General features: G+C 37.2%; 1 protein-coding gene across 2 annotated transcripts in view; it reads right to left on the bottom strand.

Annotated features, from left to right (window-relative positions):
- Positions 1 to 21,125, bottom strand: part of lzts2a (leucine zipper, putative tumor suppressor 2a) — a 62,135-nt gene extending 41,010 nt beyond the window's left edge. Inside the window, exon 1 of one of the 2 annotated variants that reach the window (XM_079855786.1) lies at positions 20,571 to 21,125. The gene's annotated coding sequence lies outside the window, so the exon portion shown is untranslated. The remainder of the gene's footprint in view (positions 1 to 20,570) is intronic. The other variant, XM_079855785.1, reaches the window with a different exon arrangement.
- Between the last annotated feature and the right edge of the window lie 1,497 nt (positions 21,126 to 22,622).

The following is a 22,622-nucleotide window of genomic DNA, read 5'->3' as shown; positions in this document are numbered from 1 at the left end:
TAGCTGTGCCAAGAGAAATCTGAATCATTCCCTTCCGAATCTTGCAGAGACGGAGAGTGTGAGTAGGAGCTGTCCATAAGCTTGGAGCAGGAGAAACTTTTGCTAGGTATTCTGATTAATTATATTGTCATTTTGCCTCCATGTCCCCCCGATTGCCCATGAGCTTCTCCTCCTGTCCATACGGTAATCTCTCTATTGTGCGACAGAGAGTCGCGTGGTTATGACGCAAGCGTTAGCCTACTTTTACAAAAACTGCTTCTACGGGTCCATAACATAAGCTACAAGGTAATGGAGCATTTTTTACATTGTCGTGTTTCTTTAGAAATAAATAATGGACAAATGGAGTCTTTAAACGCCTCAGATGTAAAGTTATTCGCTGTCAAAGTGACGCCAAAATGAATGGGAGTCAATGGGATGCTAACGCAAGTGAAGTTCTGCTACAAGATGTCGGCACCCGGCCGACTTCAACTTCCGGTCGACTTCCTTCCCGCCTGCGTATTACGTGTTCAGTCTACAGGAGCGTCGTGTTTCTTTAGAAAGTGACATCGCCATCTACTGGCCTGGCAGCATAATACAGCGGTTTAGGTCGTTTTCTCGGATCCGTGTGAACGGGGATCGTTTTGACAACATTCTCGTCTGCATGCGAAAAACGCAAAGGAAAAACGTTTCCGTTTTTAGTTCATCGTTGTCACGCGCATAGAAAGGAAGGCTTAAAGAAACAAAAACTTCTAGCCAGTTTTGTAAATGTTACACTATAAGAGCACAGGCCCAACTAATTGAGAATGAAATTTGTCAACAATTTTGACTGTATGTTGTATTATTTGGTCCCACTTTATATTAAGTGGCGTTAAGTACTATGTACTTACATAAAAAAAATAAGTACAATGTACTTATTGTGTTCATGTTGTATTGTAAAACACTTTTGCTGCTATTGAGGTGTGATACGGGTAAGGTTAGGGACAGGTGTGGTGGATTGGGTAGGTTTAAGGTGTAAGGGAAGGGTCAACTGTGTAATTACAAATGTAATTACATAAATTAATTACAGCTGTAATTACATGCAGGAATTTTTAAAATGTAAGTACAATGTAAAAACATGTAGTTACACAATAAGTACATTGTATCAAATGATTAATTTCAATGTAAGTACATGTAAGTACATAGTACTTAAAGCCACTTAATATAAAGTGGGACCTATTATTTTATTAATTATTCTATTAAAGCCATTTTAAGGGGGGGGGGGGGGGGGGGTTACACCTTTAATTGTTTTTTTTCTCCAAAAAAAGAATATATACCACACACCCAGAAACACACAGAGGCACATTCATAAGCTTACATTTCTACATTTAACTGTAGAGTAGAGTGTCAGTAACCAAACGCCCCTCTGCAGTTGATGAATGTTGTTAATCTCCATGACTGTGTCATTAGGCGGGTGTAATGGGTCTAACAACAGTGCAGTGACGTCAAAGTCACACAGCGTCTTCAATCATCTCAGAGACACCTCAAGTTCACGAGAGCTCAGCTCTGATGTGAGTGATGCTCATCTGCCGCTTCTGTGTTTAAGACGCATACAAACCTCCAACATGACTCTCAATGTCAGGATCCTGACAACTAAACACGTTTTTTTTTTCTCACTGCTGTACATCTGCTGTTATACTTTAGTTCCTAATGGACTGGATATAGTATTGTGACCATGGAGGCATCCACCAGCATAGCTCTCTCTGTCCTTTCATATTCAACATCATCACTGCAGAGACACCTCACAAGACAACTGCGATTTAAGCATGAAGGACGCAGCTGCCTGAGAGAGAGAGAGAGAGTTACATAACACCAACCGAGAGATTTCTCATCTCGGTCCTGCTCACTCAGGACTATTTGAGGTCTCAAAACAACTAGAATAAAAATATCGCAGTAATTCGTAATGCAATTCTTACCCTATATCCTGAGTGAAAGCAGTAAATCTCTTCATTTTCTGTCAGTGCTAGCATTGTTTTCCAGGAAAATAAAAGCAGCTTTGTTGTCCTAATGCTCTGCTGACTGTCCTAGTTTCCACTATGTTCACTGTGCAAGCACACATACATAAAAGATGATTTGCTGCTTCAATTTATGACTTTTTCAGTTTGATTTGTTGGCAGACAACACTCAAGCTAGAACAACCCCAGAGAGGACACAGTTCAGCGTTCACTCTGTGAGGGAAGAAGGAGTTTTAAGAGACTGTAAAAGGACGGTACAGATCAAATATGTAACAGCAAGAAAAAACACTAAGTGATTATGTTTTATGCATCCTGAAGTGCTCATTTTCACAAGCAGCAAAAAGGCAAATACCCGCACAAGACAACAGGACACAAGAGAACAGAAAACATTAATATTATTGATTCTAAAAAGTGTTGACAATATATTACATTGTCACATATTATAATCATACCAGAGTAGAAAGAAAATATGCAAAATCATCAAAATTTTAGTTAAAAATCAAAGCATTTAGCCAGTATTATTTTAGTATCCTTAAGATAAAATTATAGTTTTAATTAATATTATCATCATTTTCATTTTTTTAAGTTTTACTAATTTTGTTTTTTGTCATTTTCATTAGTTTTTTTTTATTATGTCTATATAGTTTTTATTATTTTAATTTCAATTTTAGTTTTTGTTATTTCAGTGCATCAAGTTAAAATGTTTTTTATATTTTATTTTAGTTCAGTTGGTTTATTTTATTTCACGCAACGAAAATGTTTTTTTTATATTTTTAGTTTTAGTTAAATATAATAACCCTGGCTGAAACAAGGTAAGAATATAATTATTCAGAAAAGTACAAATTCCCACAAATAGTATTTTTACAATCACTCAGCACCTCAAAATCTTTCAAAAGATTCAGATTCTGAAATAGAAGTAAAAATAGCAGTTCAGCCTCAGACCACCAGAGGGAACACAACTGGGAATGAGAGACTATAACTGTAGGGGCATCTCAGTACAGACTGTTTTTATTAGTGGCAAAGTTTAATTGATAATAATAACTAGCTGCATCATACCATCATGTGACACAGAGCCAAACAACTCCATTGTAAGAAGGTTTATATTGACAGCTCTAAAGGAAGGACATGAGAGCAATTAAAGTTTTATAACAATTGTGTGGAAAAACTGTGAAGGGTCAAGGAGGATATTTTCTTTTCTCTATGGCTGCTACTCCAGAAATTCCTCAGTTAGCCTTCAACATCATTCTTGATGAGGCAGAAAGACTCAAAAATGCTTTAAAAAAAAAAACTTCAAAAGAGAGGAGCTTCTCATAGCGTCTCTGCCTGTCGGATAACCCTAGGATAAATTTCTCACAAATTCCATCTTCCCTCTCCATTCTTACTCTCTCCATTCAGCACTCTCAAATTCCTTCTTTCTCTCAACTCATTCTGAGAATCAGAGGGAGTGAGCAATCAGGCCCAAACCCATCAGTTACACAGATCTTTTATTGATATTTTCTGTAGCCGTTTAATAGTTTGCTGGAACTGAAATCTGGAATAAAATGTGTTGAGTCACACAGAAACAAATGGGGACAGATGAGGACAGCCTGCAGTGCATATATTAGTAGGGCTGCACAATATATTGTTTTAGCATCGACATCGCGATGTGCGCATCCGGGATAGTCACATCGCAGGATGTGCGATGTCAAGTATAGGGATCGTAGTTGATCGGCTCCGGTTCAGAACGCATGTGATTGGTGGATTAATTGCAAAGTTTAACCATCATTGAGTGAAAGTTTATCATTTGCATGTGTTTTTAAGTCAGTTTAAACATCAAGCGCAAGAAGACTGTAACTCGCGCGCTGTTTTCTGTGCGCGCACCAGCCTCTTTAGACCTCTTTAGAACGGACACGTGCACGGTCGGTTGTGTGTTGTAAACAACTGAGAAAGAAAACGGATGCGTATCATTATATTGGATCCGTGCATTCATCTTAAAGTGACAGCAGCCTAATATACTTGCAGCTGTGTGTCACCAATGTTAATCAAACAAGAAAAGAGAAAGAGAAAATCACTTTAACAAAGATAAATTATATTAATTAATTAGATTTAATTTATACAGTGAATACTATGCAGTGTTATTTTAAATTTGATTATTCAATATCTTTACCTGAATACAGATTTACCTGAAAAACATAAAGCACTACTTATTTTATTTTTGTCTTTGTTCTGTTGTATTAATCTATGCTTGTAATTTGTTTATTATTTTCTATGCAGATGCACTCCCCTACAAAATCACCCCAATCATCCTAGAATGATTAATTATTTACAAATAGAGCTATTCAAAATATCATCTGGATGACATTTCTTTTCATATCACAATATTTATCGCAGAAAAACAAAATATCGCAATGTCTTTTTTTTCCAATATCATGCAGGCCTAACATATACTATAACAGTTCGCACATTCTCTGTATTCACTGAATACCTGGATGGCTTTCTGCATTTTGCCAAAATGTGCATTATACAACAGAACATCCTGCACAAAAAACTGTATCCCATAATGCAATGTGCTCAACATGACCTTACATTGCCAAATGTGACATCTCATTCTTGACCCATTAAAACTGTGTTTAAAATGCCAAATTATTGGACTAGTACTCCCATAGAAATGCACAGGAAACTCAACCCAATTGATTTCAACGTGCCATTGCTAACAACATGATAGCGTATATAAGCAAAATAAATATACAGAAAACTCAAATATTAGGTAAATAGTCTAAATAGTCTCGACTAAATGCTTTTTCAAAGTTGTAAATAAAACAAACATTATTGGAGAACACTTTTAAAGAAATTGCTATTTCAGTCTTTCTACTTCAAAATTTCACATCTAATTCAATGTGTTACTTACCATTTTTTGCAATTATGAAATGTACTAGTTTTTTTTTTAGGGAAAAGTAAGTCCTATACCAAATTGTTTTTTACATAGTTAAACTCTTTGTATTTTAAGTGTTCAAACTCCATACTCTATATTCACAGTAATAGTAAAAATATTCATATTCTCTTTCTGGATCACCCTTGGTTTCCATTAGAGCATCACAATTCTGGATAAACTGAGAATCACATAAAATAGGCATCACAACTCTCCCACGATTTTGAATAGACTACAAAAAAAAAAAAAAAAAAAAAAAAAAAATTTTACTAAAGGTTCTGACAAAATGTTAATTGCTGCATTTTTTTATAAATAAATAAATATATATATATATTTTTTTTTAAATCAGTTTGAATGAATGATTCACTGACTAACTCGTAAAGACTTCACTTGTTTCATTACTGGATGAATCAGTGTTTTTGAACGAATCTCTTGAATGATTCAATGACAAACTGCCACCTATTCGTGTAAAGATGTAATTTATATCTTTATTTGAAGCATCAATTCACTTTCAAAAGGTGGTTTATTCTATTTTGATCGCTACTGTAAGACATCAGTTTAGACATCAAAGCAGATTTGAATGTTCCCTATGATCGTACTTGTTAAAGGTTTAGTAGTCATAATCGAATTGTTGTCATTTAGGAACAAAATTGCGAGGGTGTTTGAACTGAGATGGCGATCTTTTTACGATTAATCGTGCAGCTCTGGTTTCCCCTGAGATCACACCAGAGAGGACATTGAGAGTAGGTATTAGCATTAGTCTTGACTTCTCATCTGGAGCAGAAAATGAGAAGTATTTGTCTGGGCACAAAGTGGAAGAACAGACAGGACAGGACTGCTGAATTTAACTGGGCTCTCGGTTGTTTGGGCTTTTGTACATGACTACAGTGGGTTTGTTATTCTAGCTTTTCCTTCCAAAACTGAACAATCATAGCCTTATATAATCAACTTTCACTTTAATGAATCTTCCAAGACTTCATAACCACCCAACTGACTCAGTTCACAGTGTTAATGGACATTTGATTGGAGTGACCACAATTTGGCAGCTTTCACAGCCAAGTGTCTTATGATTGGGCGTTTTATTGGAAATGCAGTCTATCAGACCTCTCGCTTAGTGACCTTAGTGTTCGTTTGAATAACACATTCTAGATCCAAGTACCTCTAAGAGCCAAATAAGCATCACATCCTCCTACCAGAAAGCAGAACCACACAGCAGCCAAAACTGAAACAAGATTACAGAACATTACAGAGATTTTATCCCACAACTTCAAAGGAGTGGGAGATAAAAGCTTTTCAAATAACTGTAAAAGCAATATATAACGTGTAACCAAGTCTCTGTGGACAAACTCCTGAAAAATGACTTCCATTGGACCATGATGCAACACAATGTGCAGAGAATGTAGAAACATGTCAAAACATTCAGTTCATAAACACAAAGACACAAACTGCATGTTATTAACACTCAACAGATTTGAGGTAAACAAACCAAAAAATAAATAAAAATTCAAACAAAACCATGCATTAGCTTTCATTAAAATATATTAAGTTTATTAAAGGGATAGTTCACTTTGAAATTAAATTTTGGTATGTTTTAGCTTACCTGAAGGGCATCCAAGATGTAGGTGTCTTTGTTTCCGCAGTAGTTTCAATTTTGATATTTTTAGGTCAAACCGTTCTTGTCTGTCAGTCCTATAATGCAGGTCTGTGGTCACTGTCTCAAAGAGCATGCACAGAGTCCAAATTAAAACAATTCCCCATCATCCAAAACAATTCCTCATCGTAAGTACACATTGATGGCCTAAGACACGAAACGAGCGGTTTGTGTGAGAAAACGAACAGTATTTATATCGTTTTTTAACTCTTGTACACAGCCACGTCCAAGTGATCTGAGGGCGCTCGCGCATCCTGGTGTGTGACGTGTGCACAGACTGGTGCATAGATATATATACACTAGAAGTCGCCATATCGTTCATTGGAACGAATGCCGTAGGCAAGGCGGCATCTATTCTAGTGTATATATATCTTTGTATATATATATATATATATATATATATATATATATATATATATCACAGCAGGATGCGCGAGCGCCCTCAGATCACTTGGACGTGGCTGTGTACAAGAGTTAAAAAACGATATAAATACTGTTCGTTTTCTCACACAAACCGCTCGTTTCGTGTCTTAGGCCATCAATGTGTACTTACGATGAGGAATTGTTTAATTTGGACGATGGGGAATTGTTTAATTTGGACTCTGTGCATGCTCTTTGAGACAGTGACCACAGACCTGCATTAAATGACTGACAGACAAGAACGGTTTGACCTAAAAATATCAAAATTGAAACTACGGCGGAAAAAAAGACACCTACATCTTGGATGCCCTTCAGGTAAGCTAAAACATACCAAAATTTAATTTCAAAGTGAACTATCCCTTTAACAAAAATGTGCTGTGAATATTCAAAACAATGCATTCCTCTGAATATATTCTGGAAAAAAAATGAAAAAAAAAAATTCTGGTGAATTGGCCCTTGTACTACTACGTTGAGTAGTACAAGGATTGATTGTTTGGTTACTATCTAATCTACCCAGACATTACAGATAAATGTGGAGCTATCTTGGACTAAAGGCATTTCGTTTCACTTTTTCGTTTTGTTTGCGGTGTGAAGGGGCCTTATGTGCCATGTTTTTGAGAACCTTTTTTCTTCCACATAAAAGAGGCGTCTACACTTCCAGTGCACAGTGGCACAGAGGGTGACAGTACGTTTACCTACATGAAACCAGATGTTAGGAAAGGCAGACAGCAGAGGAATGCCGCTTCCAAAGGGCTCTTTCAGTGTCTGTTCCCAGCCCGGACTAGACTGTTTCCTGTGCTGAAGTGTCAGGATGAGCGCTCTCTCTCTCTCTCTCTCTCTCTCTCAGCCCCAAGGGCAGAAAACAAACAAGGCCAATGAAGTCATCAGCCTGAGTGCCCTCCGGGAGGCCTACAGTTTCCCTGACAGAGCAGGGCAGCAGGAAAACATGCGTGTTTCTGTATGTGTGTTTTGAGAGAGTGAGCCACACAAGGGCCAAAGGTTAAAAAAGACTGCTCTAGTAAGCATTAGAGGACCAGAGTCTGTGTGTCTCAACTACATGAATGTAGGAGCAGCACTGATGAAACTTCAGAGATACAGCTCAGCTGAACGCAATCTCCCTCAGTGCATAATCTCTGTAACAGATGGGGAGCTGTGCGAGATCAAAGCTATGATGACATTGCTATGTTACTGCTGTCAAACAGGATTTTACATGTGTATAAACATGCAACGATGTGCAGCCATCCGAAATGGTCAAGGCTTCTTGAGAAGATACAAGAATGTGTATATTGTTGTATGTATCTTTCTTACATATGAGAAGAACAGCATATTACAACAGAAATGAAGCAACACAAAAAATATCACTCAAGTCTTTGTACTTACACCTAGGTAAATCCCTTCAGAAAGCTTTAAATGTGGTGAGAAAGGGAAGACCTGGAGAAATAGATTTGCCAAAGAGCATTTATTGCTATCTAATCCCTTTGGGACACTGGATCAGGATGTGCAAGGTTGCACGATAAGGATTTGTTAACTCAGACAAGATAGATGGATTACACATGTGTGTTTAGTGTCATTTATGGAAGGATGAGTTAGTGATAAAGAGCTTTTGTTTCATGTTATCATCCACATTCATAACACAAGGAAGCTTAATGTATTAAGGAAGTGTTTGTATGTGTGTATGTGCCTCAGGCAACAACATTTGTTTGCATTTACATGTTTGCATTTATTTGCAATTTTGGAGATGTTTATTACCTGATGCACTTGGGAGTTTTGTTTCAAGCCATAAAAGTGTGCAATTATGCAATGAGTATGTGAATGTCATATTGCATTAATATCAAATCAAATTTATTTACTTATGTAGGATGAACTATGCAGAAAACAATATTTATATTTAATAAATATTTTCATGAAGTTATCAACATTATTTAACTTTTAATTAGACATACTTTTTTTTGTATATGGCATTTTCTCTTCAAAAAAGTACCCAACAATATACAGTGCAGACACACCTATCAAAACATTTTCTTATTCAGTTTTCCTGTTTTAAACATAAGACTAACAAATGTTAATTTTATTAAATTATTAAATTGTATCATTATCATTATGCCATGTTCTTAAAATATATTGTTCATTATCACATGCTGAAAGTTTACGAATAGGCCTACATTTTTGGATTCAATTTAAAACATTTTGTTATTTATTACTATTATCCTGTCAGGGTTGTTTAGTTTGGTCTGTATTTCTGTAGGACTTTGAGTTGGTTTGTCAGTAGCTATGTTTCCATCACCCTGTTTTTATACGTATTTTGAAGTATCGCATCAAAAACGAGTGATCATGGAAATTCCAAATTTCAGGAAAGAATCCCTTAATTCACAAAAAAGTTTTTACACTCGCTTGAGATGGTTTTTAAAAAAAGAGTTAATGCGAATAATGGGAGATGGAAATGCACTAGCCGAATAAATTCTGACTTAGTGAACATTAAACCCACGTGACTAATCGGCTGTTTCCACTGATAATGTTTTATTTACTGTTGGTTACTAGGTTACCAATAACACTTGTCATCTGCTCGAACAACTTGGTGGAAACACACATAATTTGCATTTGTTTTCCTTTTTTTGCGAACTTTGAAAAGATTCGCTTCACGTTTGGATGGAAACCCAGCTTCTGTCATAGTTCATTGTTAGATTTGTTATACTGTTAGTTTGTTTGCACTGTTTCTAGATTCAGTTTCCTTTGTCTGTGTTCATTAGTTACCATGGTTTTTGATTTCCCTCATGCGTCACACCTGTGTTTAATTAGTTTCTCGCCTAGTGTTTTCTCTTGTATATAGCCCTGAGGGGTGTGTTTACACGATATGACACCAACTAAAAATGGAAAATGTTTAATGTGTTTTGGCCGTTCTTTTACACAACAACAGCGTTTTGGGGGCCTGAAAATAAACTGCTGAAAACTGGCTTCAAAGTGTAAGTTTTTGAATACGATACCGTTACTGTCTTTGTGTAAACTACAAAAACGTGAATTGTGAAAATGGTGACGTCATGCGTATTATGTGTTTAGTTTATAGGCGTGTAGCGTTTCTTAACAAAGTGACATCGCCAACTACAGGCCTGGCAGCATTATACAGCGTTTTTAGTCGTTTTCGCGATCGTTTTGACAACGTTGTCGTCTGTACACAAAAAAACGCAAAGATTTATTGCATTGTTGTCGTGTAAACGTATACTCTCATTTTGTTTAGTTCTTTGTCATGTTGTCACATGTTTTTCCTGTGATCAAATAATTTTTTGTTTAAAATAAAAGTGCTGTAAATTGATCCCCTTCTAGTTTTTACCTGACCTTCCGCGACATTATCCTTTAGAACAACAACAAATCTCCATTATACATCCAAACAAAATAATGGTCAAAATTATGTTTTGATTGTAAAAATGCTGAATGTCTTATTGGGAGTGAGTAGTTGTAGTACTCTGTGTGTGCGTGAGCTCGAGTCCATATGGAGATCTGATGGGGTCTGACAGGACACAATGCTTCAGTGAGACAGACCGGCCAGTCCCACAGCAGGACACTCTATAAATACCCCATCACTCCCTCTTCTCTCCTCTCTCCTCTCTCATTTAGCTCATCAAACATGAAAAGAAGGCAGATGCATTAATAAACAGAGGATTGTGCAAATTAAGCATAAATAAACCTCAAAATCATTATTTAGAGATTCTGTTCCAGACGGCCATGCATGAGGAGAGGCTCTGGAGGGAGTTACATAACTGACTCAAATCCCCAAAACAGAAGAAGCAGCTTCACCATTAAAAGAGTCAGGACAGCTTCTATATCTAAAAGCTTCTAGTTTATATCTCACAAATCTGACTTTTTTTTCTCTCAGAACTACAAGTTTATATCTTGCCATTTTTATTTTTCTACTTGCAGTTACGAGTTTATGTCTCGCAATTCTGACATTATAACCCTGTTTTTCACAGAATTATGATATAAACTAAAAAAAGTCAGAATTGTAAGATATAAACAATTCTGAGAAAAAAAGTCAGAATTGTAAGATATAAACAATTCTGAGAAAAAAAGTCAGAATTGTAAGATATAAACTCGCAAATACCTTTTTAATTTTTTTATTCTCTGGCGGAAACAATCTTCCATATAGCTCTGACAAATATACAACGTGATGTTTTGACTGATACATTCTTATTTACCACATAAATCATAAAGAATCAGAAATACACCTTACATAAGACTAAAATGTCAAGCAAATGAGCTGATCTCAGTACTGTGATATTGGGATCTATATTCTTTCTGTACTTGGGTTCAGTAGGAAAATGCTGAGTCACCAAATAAACCGAAGTCCTCTCAAATCAATACTGACACACAGCTTCAGTATTCTGCACTAATCTGGCAGCAATTCACAAAGTGGCCTGTAGTGGCTGGTAAACATCAAGCACATTCTCACTGGCTGCTCTCCCAGCTGTGCTGTCCTGGTTTTGTTCACATCTCCATGCTGCTGCCTCAATGACAAGAGATGTAATGCTCAATTAAACCTGACTCACTTTCTTACAATTCCCCACGAGAGGCTCAGGTGAAAAATCACACATTCAGGACAGACTCCCGCTTAAGGCATAGGACCTACATGAAGAGGAGGTCATACTCAAAGGTCAACCAATGTATCGCTTTGACTATAATTAGGTTCTGATAACAATTTTTCAATGAATGCTGATAATGGTTGAATGCAAAATACAATTATCATCAAAAGCAGCTATTTAAAGTGATAATTCACCCCAAAAAATTAAATTCTTCATTATTTACTGACCCTCATGTCATTCCAAGCCTAGAAGACTTTTGTTTGTCTTTGAAACAAAGGAAGATTTGTTTTTTAATGAAACTTGAGAATTCTGTCCCTCCATTGAAAAGTCATACCACTAAAATTTGACACGTTGACAAGTTCATAAAGTCATTAAAAAAGAAATCCACATGAACCGAGTGAACAGACATGATTGCTTTATATGATGAATGGATATCACCTTACCTTTTGTGGGGTTTTGTTTATTAGGTGTCGCTACCAAAATGAGAAAAAAGCCTTGCCCATCTACCCACTGTGATCATGACATTGATAAATTGTTGTAGTGCAAGAATAAAGTGTTAGCTGACTGTTGAGAAAATTAAATGTCTCAAAATATTTATGTATGCAATCCATATGAGCCTTTATGTTAAGGTAGACTCCTATTTCTTTCTACAAGGACCAGAGGAAATCCATCCTGCTCTATTAGTCCCACAAAAATGTTAATGGATGTGAAATAAACTACTCAGATTATTCAAATGGTCCCATTCGGATAATAGCTTATGGCTTCATGAACTGACTTTAAAATATTTTTCTGTTTGAGCAGGATTTAGGTTGCACCCAGGCCACAAATCTTCCCGTGAGTGGTATGAACTTACACTACTGTTAAAATATTTGGGGTCAGTAGAAGGAAAGAAAAAAAGAAAGTAAAGTATCAAGGATGCAATAAATTGATGCTGTTGTTTTGAACGTTCTATTCAAAGAATCTTGAAAAAAAAGTGTATTACAGTTTCCACAAAAAATTAAGCAGCACAACAGTTTCCAACATTGATAATAATATTAATAATAATAAATGTTTCTTGAGCAGCAAATCAGCATATTAGAATGATTTCTGAAGGATCATGTGACACTGAAGACTGGAGTGATGATGCTGAAAATTCCGTCTTGCCATCAAAGGAATAAATTACATTATAAAATGTATGATAAATTACATAGAATAATTTAATGTGATATGACATTAAAAAAATATATTTTAAGTTGTAATAATATTTCACAATATTATGTTTTTTTACTGTATTTTGATCAAATAAAAGTAACTTCGGTGCGCATAAGAGAGTTTTTAAAAACATTTTTAAAATATGAAACCCCCCTATTTATCATTATTGGTCGATGAATTATATATTACTACTACTATATATGTTTCCATGTGGATTAGAGTACTAAACGTGAGACTGTCCGGCTCTAAAACACACACACACACACATTACTGATTCCTCCATTAACAGAGCAGCAGCATCAGACCTGTCCCTAAAATTAAGTTAAGAAGACAGAGCGCCCAAACAGCATGAGGGGAAAAAAATATATATTATCAACCATACCATGCATTTAAATCAAGAGTATTTAGTGGAAATCTGTCTGCCCCCATCACAGCTTTATATGACAGCTCATCTCAGCCATGAATGCTGTGATTCAGAAAGTCTCCTGGAAATGTCAGGGAAGTTTTTTGGACAAGGTGGTTGTAGTGACATAAATCAGAGTTATGGAGTGGGAGGAGAGGTTTAGTGTTTGCGTTGTTGAGTAGAGGGGTAATAAAATTACTGTGGGGCTTGAACTGAACCCCAGAGCTTACAGGCGGAGCTGCGAAAACATCAGCAGCCAAACAGACCATTCCTCATCTCCTGGCTCCAATGAAGGGGTATGAAGACACAGCCAGAGGGTGGACGCCACACCACAGAGAGAGGAAAAACAACTATTTATCTTCTTTTTCCAACTGTCTGCGCTTATGGTAAAATGTGAATAGCGGCAACTTTCATAGAGACAGTTTATGGAACACCCCTACTTTCTTTTCATTTTGGAATGGGAAAACACGAGAGAGAGAGAGAGAGAGAGAGAGAGAGAGAGAGAGAGAGAGAGAGAGAGAGAGAGAGAGAGAGAGAGAGAGAGAGAGAGAGGTGGATGAAAATCAGCTGATGGAGGGGGCTAAAGAGGGAACAGCACCACAGGCGATCTGGCAGAGTCATTCACTAAACTCCATCCACATGGAGCTCACAGTAACTCAACTTCCCACAATTACACTAAGTGCAAAATTTCCCACATGTGCACACACACACACACACACACACACACACACACACACAGATCAATTCTTTATATGGCGATGCTGTAAAAGTTCATTTGATTTTATGGGCTATGAGGAACTTTACCATTGGGAAATGGATCCTACGAAGTACCACAAGGTCCTGAATTTGCTGCTTTTTAGGACTAAGGCTTCAGAGAAGTATGGAGAGTTGTGTATAGAGTGCCACAGAGATGACATCATTTTGTAGGCCAATCCGGAAATTATCATCACCCTGGTTCCTTCGACAAAAACCCAACAGGAGTTTTACATTGGCTTTTGGATAATTACAGAAATAAGCTCTGTGACCAAGTTTATGATTCTTGCATGTTTTGTTCATCAAGATGTTTTTAACAATTTACACAACAATTCCAAAATTCTAACTCGTTTCTGGGTTTTGGGACTCATTATTGCAGTATTCTATTGCAAATTCTCTGTGTGTGTGTGTGTGTGTATTGGTTTAAGCTTGTGGCGTGGTTAATTGCTTGCAGTATACATTTAATAATGATAAATGATACACAGACAAATAGTTAAAGAACATATTTTAATTTTATTTTAATTATTAAAAACTCTTTAACACAATATGTAGTAAAATGTAAAAAATAAAAATGGTTGATTATACCCTGAAAAAGGGCTAATGCTTCTGTTAAAATAAAGTGGGCATGACCCATGCCATTATAAATGGGCAAATATTGGCATATTAATCAGCCTGGCTAATAAATCACAGCAAATTAGTTTAGTTATTAGTAGAGTAACGGTGGACATATAGCATATGGATGTATAAAGTGATGGCAAATACAGAGAATGATAAAGGCAAATGTAAATGTACAGATTCCAAAAATGAACGAGCAAATCAAGATTTCAAACTTTAATTGTGTGCCAATATAGGACTTCCCAAGTCTTTTACACAATGCATCAGTGCAACCCAACGGAATGTCAGAAAAATGTGTGCTTAATTTAATGGGACCTCAACATTCAGATCTGCTCGTTACTCTTAAACATTGCCATCCTTCTAAATGCTTGCTCCATCGGTCAACACATTCCAAGCTGAATACTTGCCTGTTATGGATGCTTCTGGCTCACCATGTCCTGTCTGGATGAAGTGGTCATAATGGACAGCACTGAGACAGTATTGTGTCTGCTGGACCATCTCATGACACTCTGACCTCATCTCATTACCTTCACGTAATTCACAATGCCTCTCAACATGGGATCAGCAGAGAGGAAAACGGCCATTGAGAGAGGTCAACATTGCTACAGTCACTCAGGGCTTTTGCAGATTAAGTGTCTCTATATCGCAGACGCTAATAAGTCTGTCTGTCCACCATGTGAGATGGGGGTGGTTAAGGACACAAAATGAGGGCTGTTGAAGTTGCATTGCTGTGCTGTGTGGACATAATCCCCTCACAAAACGGGGCAATCTAAGCCTACACGGCTCTTTGGAGATGCCTGAGACTGCCGTCATGGTTCAGCATGACTGGACTGAGCATATTAAGCCCTCTGGTTTATGTAGCATGCTGTGTCAAAGACAGAGACGCATTATTCCAAACTATCTGCAATTTATTAACCTGAGGTTCGGATGCATGGATCAATAACACAAGTGACAAATTCCACTAAAGATTGATTTCAGGATTTTCTTACATAGCTGGTAAGAACCTTCAAAGAGGACATCAATATATGATTTCTTCATCTTCATCGTACTAGACAAAGTAATTTTCATTGATAAACATACTCTTAGAATAAGTGTTCTGTTAAAAGTCTGTGATAGTCTGTCGATTTGACTTACTGTGGTCAGGGATACAAACATTTTGAAGTATAATCTGTAGTTTTCACGCAAGCCCTGAAACTGTCAAAAGGTGTTTTGCATTATCCGGTGGACTTTTGCTGACAAGTAAACACAAATTTCTCTGTCCAGGTAACACGGAGTATTTTTCAAATACTACCAACATTCAATACAAAGCAGGTTAAAAATTACTTAAATTACAATTTAAGATGTCAGGATTGGTAAATTTGACTTAATTTTACTCAAAAATATGACAATAAATTTCAGTGTAGGAATTAAAAACATGTTCATCATAGGGATATACTGAAAAAAAAATGGCAACAAATGTTATTATTGTTGAATGCGAACTAAAATGTGTACCATTACGTTCATTTAGCCTCCTCCCCTCCCTGTTGGATTGGTCTTTTGAGAGGTAGGTGGTGACCACACACACAAACACACACACGCAAGAGAGGATTAGAGGGTCAGTCTGTATAAATGGTGAGGACATACTGGTTAAACAGCTTCTTTGCCTCCAAACACAAATCTCAGCCTTTCTTCCTTGCTAAAGCAAATTGCAAACTTGGCATTCCTCTACCCTATTCCGCTCTTGAACTAATGTTTACACACCTAATTACAGATCAGAGGTTAAAATGCAGGCAAGGTTAACAGTTGTAAAGCAGGAAACTCTGGCATGTCACACAGTTTGCTTGCTTGTAGTCAGTGGGAGTTGCACTGGACAAGCCAGCAGCACAGCAGAAAGAGGTGAGAGTCAGAGCGGCTTGTCTCCTATAATAACTCACATCACTATGGGACGCACTGTGCAGTGAAAACAGTCGTGAGCTGAGGACCCCTGCGTCGCATCAGCTTGGAGACTTAGATGGAGAGAAAGTGCTGCATGCTTTACATCTCTGGCAGGCCAAAGATCATAAATCAGGGGATGTACAAAAAGGACAGTGTTTTCATAATATTTCTTTCTCAGTGTGGGGGTGTACAGATTTGCAGAGCCCTTTGACGGGGCAGATTCCTGACTAATGGAAAGCAGGCTAAGCACAAGATGCTGCACTAGTTCAGTGAGCCCTTGGTGCACCATATATCGGTGGCAAAAATATTATTCTTTATAACATGGGATTCTTTATTTTATTTGTCCTGGTGTTCACCTTATTTTTAACGTAAGAGTGGGTGCGGCCATTTGTAACTTGAATGTGCGAGGCTTCAGGTGTCAACCTCTTATTATATTTCAACTGTACATAAAATTGCAGTGCATCCCTATTTCTCTCATCATACAAATGGCCAAAGTACGTAAAGTATCATACTGGACACATCACTGGGAATCACGTCTTGCTGCTCCACAGACCTCCACAGGTAATGAAGGGGCATCTTTGTGGGAAGAGCTAACAGACTGTCACTATCATTGTGCTAACTTCACTCTCTGAGGTCAGTAGTAGTGGTGAAGCTTGGGTACTTTGCTTGTCCTCAACATCACAGCGGCCAGCACTACACTGACATCTTGACTGTGGATTTAGCAGAATAATGGCTCCTCACAGCTCTCATTATCACAACCCATTCAATCACTGCATTTGATTAATTTATTCTGTGTAAACGAATCTGTATATGAACAGCGTTTCTGCCTATATTAAAATATGTCAGTGCTCTGTGATAGATTGAAAATGAGGAATCCAATCAACAGCCACAGAGAGGCCTATTGACCAGAGCAATGCAGATAATACCGTTTCTATTTGCAAAGAAACTTTATCCACACTCTCAGAAAAAAAGGTACAAAAGCTATCACTGTGGCAGTGCCTTTTCAAAAGGTACACCTTTGTACCTAAAGAGTGCAAGTCCCTCAAAGGTACATATTGGTACCAAACATGTACATATTGGTACCAAACGTGTACATATTAGTACCTAAATGGTACATATTAGAACCCTTTTAAAGGGTACTGTCCCAGTGACAGCTTTTGTACCTTTTTTTCGGAGTGTGCATGTGACATATTAGTAGAAATAGAAAGACAACACCAAGAAAACAGAGCTGCACACATTGATTTACTCTCAGGAATATTAATGGTTGGCTCCACCCCCAGCATGATACAGATCAACTGCTTCCATAATCCATACACACACAGAGACCCATAAATAGACACATACACTTATGCATATCTCAGCAAATGAGCCTGCAAGCGGGCAGCCTTAAGAACACTTGATCTACTCTCGGGACTCCAATCACATAAAAATACAATTCTTCATTTAAAACATAGACAGCAAAGTCTTGGTGAATTTAATAAATGGCTATGTAAGAGCAACTAAATCAAAGATTTATGGTATTCTCTGAGCCAGCACTGAATTTTTCCCACATTGAACATATCAGAGATAACCTCATAAATTTGGTGCTGCTAGCATGTTGGAGAATCGATGTGCACTTCCAATCAAGACAAACACGGCAGGCAAGGTTATAGAGCGATGCCTGCCAAAAGCCATCCAACGTCCTATGAAATTACAAACTCTATCTCCATTGATACAGTATGATGCCAAATTCATTAAAACAGGTGCTTTGTTCATTTTATATCTCTATATTTGTCAAATTAAACACCATACTGGGAGTTAAAATGAAAACTGATTCAGTGAGGCTGTCAATGCAGTTGGTTCAAAGTTCTATGATCTATATCATTTGATCTAGTCATCAGTGATTCCCACACACTGTCAGCAACAGCTGGGCATTCATGCTGTAAGCCTTAGCACATTGCCTTGCCTCTCTTCACACTATAAACACTCTGACAGCTCCTGAGAGTGATTCCACTCCGCTTGACTCATAAAAGCACTCTGTTGATATTAAACTGCCTGCACTTGTGAAATTATAAAACTTCGTGCAATACAACTACAGAAATGTAGGCCTACAGCATGCAAAACTGTTTCCTCTTGGGAAGAAAACTATTTTGGCAGAGAGATTTTGGAAATTTCAAAAACTGACAATTTATACTTTACATTTCATCTTTCTCTGTGGAAAGGGTTTATATTATTCAAAAATAACTTTTAAATTGACCCCTGTAGCTAACTTCAAGGCCTAAAATTAAATACAGCTGCCAGGATAGTTTGTCACATTTATGTGAAATATTTAACTGGGTGGGTGAAATGGTTATGAAATATAACTTATTCACCCACCCACTTCTATCCTAAATATTTCCAGTGGGATGCCAGAAAGCAGCTGGGTATGGTACGGATCATGTGAAGTGCCAGGATTCAGAGTTTCAGTATGTAGGCATTGCTGGAGCAGTTAAGACCCTCCAAATCACAAAGATGGCTACAAGCAGTGCATGAATGCAGCATATCCTGTTTCACATAGACTTTATGTTAAAGCCCTCAAAAATAAAGATAAACTGGCTAAATATGTTTCACAATAAGACTGAAAGTCCACAGAGACGCTTTGTTGACAGTGTGAAGAATGTCTTTATTACAGCAGAATCGTATCTAGTCTAATATTTGATCTTCTAAAGATGAGTGGTGGTGGCACAGGTAGGTTCCTAGAGTCTTACATTAAGGGACTTTGTGTTTTCAGTTAATACAATCTCAGAGAATGTCTGTATTATACAGTATGTTGAGAAGAAACAGAACTCGTTTGCTGAGTGTGTTGAGCACGACAGGTAAGTTGGTCAGAGATAAGACTGATTCTTTTAAAGAACTGGAGGAAAAATATGACTGATGTTCTTGTAGTGTGTTTAGGCACTTCAGTGTTTTGGATCGTTACATTCAAATTTTTGGGTATTTTATGTCTTTGTCTTCAGTTTTAAGTTGTTCCAATGATTTGCAAAATAGAATGTTTTACTGATTTACAATTTGACTAAGAATAAAAACATTGCTTTACAATTAACACAACATGTACCATAACTCTTGTCATACAGCGCAGCACATTAAACAAAGGCTGTTTTAAACAACAACAGCTGGCTGTGAGAAGCTGCTACTAACTAACATACTGAAGTAATAGTAAGTGGGTGAATGTCACAACACTTTCTAGAGTACCACTGAAAATCAAAAAAATCGAATTGAGAATAATTGGAAAATATTACAAAAGATCCTTAACACCGGCAAAACCTTTGAAAGCAAACTGTTATGTGAAAAACACACAGTGAATTCATTCTCATATAACATTAAGGGTAATTAACAAGGTAGAATTATCATACAGTACACTAGTCAAAGGTGAGATCTGAACCTAACTACAGGGATTGTGTTAATTACAAAACTCAGAGCTATTCAGACAATTCAGACAATGTGTCTCCAGGAGGGACGCTCCATATGCTGTAATTTAAAAAAACACTGGGATGCCATAATTACTTTTGCAGGGATAAATTGGTGTCTGTCTGAATTTAACATAATTATGACCTTTATAAAGCATACAGTCACTTCACTCTCACAGCCAAAAAAACAGCAAAAACAACATGCATTAGCACAAATGAAGATGAACTGTGATGAACTTTATATTCTAGAAATCAGTAAGAGGGCAAATCTAATGCTGCACTTTGCAGAAAACTGAAAAGGTCAATAATGAAGTTTAACTTTTAATCTTACTTAATTTTTTGTGAGATGCTATAGCATCAGTTGTTACTATTAAAATATTATGGGTATCTCATAAATAGGTATAGGCTAGTATGTTTTTAAATCTGCAATAAGAACAAGCAACAAAAATAGTAGTTTAAATTAATAGGTGATATCTAAACAACAGTTTCCCATAGAATTGCAATGCCATTTTTATACAGAAACGTTAGCCTAGCCTACTAATGAATAGGCTAAGTACTAATATCTAGTGAATTGTTAAGTAAAAAAAAAAACACGGTCGTCAGTAGTAACTAAAAGTACTAGGCTACAGTGAGATACAAATATAGTATGGTTAGTTATAAGCAATGCATGTTAAAACAAAACTTACAAAATAGACAAAGCATGTAGCGCTGTGAGCTCAAACTTTTTAAAGCAGATTTAAGTCACTCACCGTTGACTACGTGAAGAGCGCTTGAGCAATACCGTCCATAAAGAAGCTTCTGAAGAAACAGCGTCCTGCTATTTTCAATGCCTCCAAAGGCTGGTGAAGTTCACGCAGATCTGAGCCGCCGTTTCTCTCCTCTAAAGTAGGACAAACTCCCGTAGCTGTAGGTTAATACACGGAGCCACTGCGTATCTCAGCGTCCATCCTGCTGAAAGTGACTGCTGCAAACTGCCTTGAATCCCGCTGCTCCCTTTCCCTGTCCCTGCCCCCCTCGCTCCGAGTCCGCACTGGCCCGCCGCTGGCAGAAGCGCGAGAGTGCCTCACATTCGGTCCCGACCGCTGATCTGGAGCGACAAGCTGTAAGGCTATGGGAGAGTGGCCACGTGCGGGGGGCTCGCAACGGACGACACGTTCAAGTTCACGACGCAACTTGAGCTGTCTTGTAATTTATGGTGAATGTCAAACCAACCGTAAACAGGCACTGCTGAGTGCTGAATGGATACATTTAATACTGACGCTAAAATGTGTCGAGTCGACTATAATCATTTCGTAGGCTATATAAAAAATGTGTCATCATGATCAACTGAAAATGTATAGGGAACCCCCACGCCCCACTTTGTCAGAATTGTTGTATGCTGTATTGTTAAATAACTATAATATTTTGGCAAGGTCAAATTAAGTTCACATAAGGCAAGTTGTAAGTCCAATATGTCCAACCATTAGTTACAATATTTGTTAACCAAAACAATTGTTTGATATTTTCGTTATCTTTTACATGTGCAGCTTCATAATTGTTTTACTGTGTAAATTTGCTGAAAAATAAAGGCTACTGTACTGTAGGCTACACTGTAAAAAAAAAAAAATTCATGATTTATCACGTTTTTCGTTTGTCAAATAAACTTAAAATTTGAAGGCAACCAAGTTACTTTTTTAAGTTAAACCAACAATATTTTTTTTACAGTGAGGTTCCACCGTGACAACATACCCTAGTACAGCATGCATCGCAATAATAAGTGAAGTTCACAACGTAATTTCGGGAGGAGTAAACCCATATAATCTTTCAATTAACTGCTGGAGCGTATAAGCAGGCGCTCACCTTGCTCTGGCATCAGCTGTTCTGGCATCCCTCCACCTCATTCATGCATCTTGCTACCATACTCATCATCCAAGCATTAGTAGTCCCACTTGGGGGTATATCTAAGCTCGAGTTGAAGCTGCTCCCTCGAGCCCCTCCACTGTGGACAGCAAGCCAAATACGCTTAACCTTATAGCTTAAAGATTATACGGAACTCGTGAACTGTTTAATATCTTTTTTTTTTTTGTAATCAAGAATTTTGCCCATGTGTCTTGATTTTCAAAAACATACACCCTGTAAAATATTTACTGGACTACAAAGTGTGGCAATCATATTCCATAGTCATTTCTGAAACAGTCTATTCTAAGTCCCCTGGCCAGGAAGGGTCTTTGAAATATGATTCATTATTGTTTGAGGTAAAGGACTAAATAAGCACAGAGGGTGAGACACAAAGAGCAAACGAGTGGTATTTGTTATATCATCAAGGAACAAGTTTTTTGTTTAGTGACTCAGCTCAGGGCAAAACATTGATTTTTATAACTCTACATTAATTGTCTGATCTTTCAACAAAATGTTATATCTGACAGAACATCATCAAAGAAAGACTTTGATCTGCACGCACGTCACAACTATTCCGTTAATAGATTTTATATATATAAATGTCTAAATATGTTGTAAATATAAAGGCTGTAGGGGGCTCACCGGGGTTCTCAGCAGGACAACAAAAGTGTCCCATCATTCATTGTTTATAACCTGACTTCAAAGCCAGTAACATTGCTAAAGAAACCATGACTGATGGCAGTAATCATAAACAAAACCAAAATTGAAAGAGGCATCAAATGGCATGTGAATAAGAATGTGATCTTAAAAGATTATTTCAGCAACAACACTGTTACTGTAGATCAACTTTTTTTACTATATCCCTAGATCATAAATTGCACATCAGTATACACAGAATTCCACAAAAGTATTCAAAGGTTCTA

The sequence above is a fragment of the Squalius cephalus genome (assembly GCF_949319135.1).
Source record: "Squalius cephalus genome assembly, chromosome: 21".
NCBI classification, from domain to species: Eukaryota; Metazoa; Chordata; class Actinopteri; order Cypriniformes; family Leuciscidae; genus Squalius; species Squalius cephalus.
This window is presented reverse-complemented; position numbering and strand designations above follow the sequence as displayed.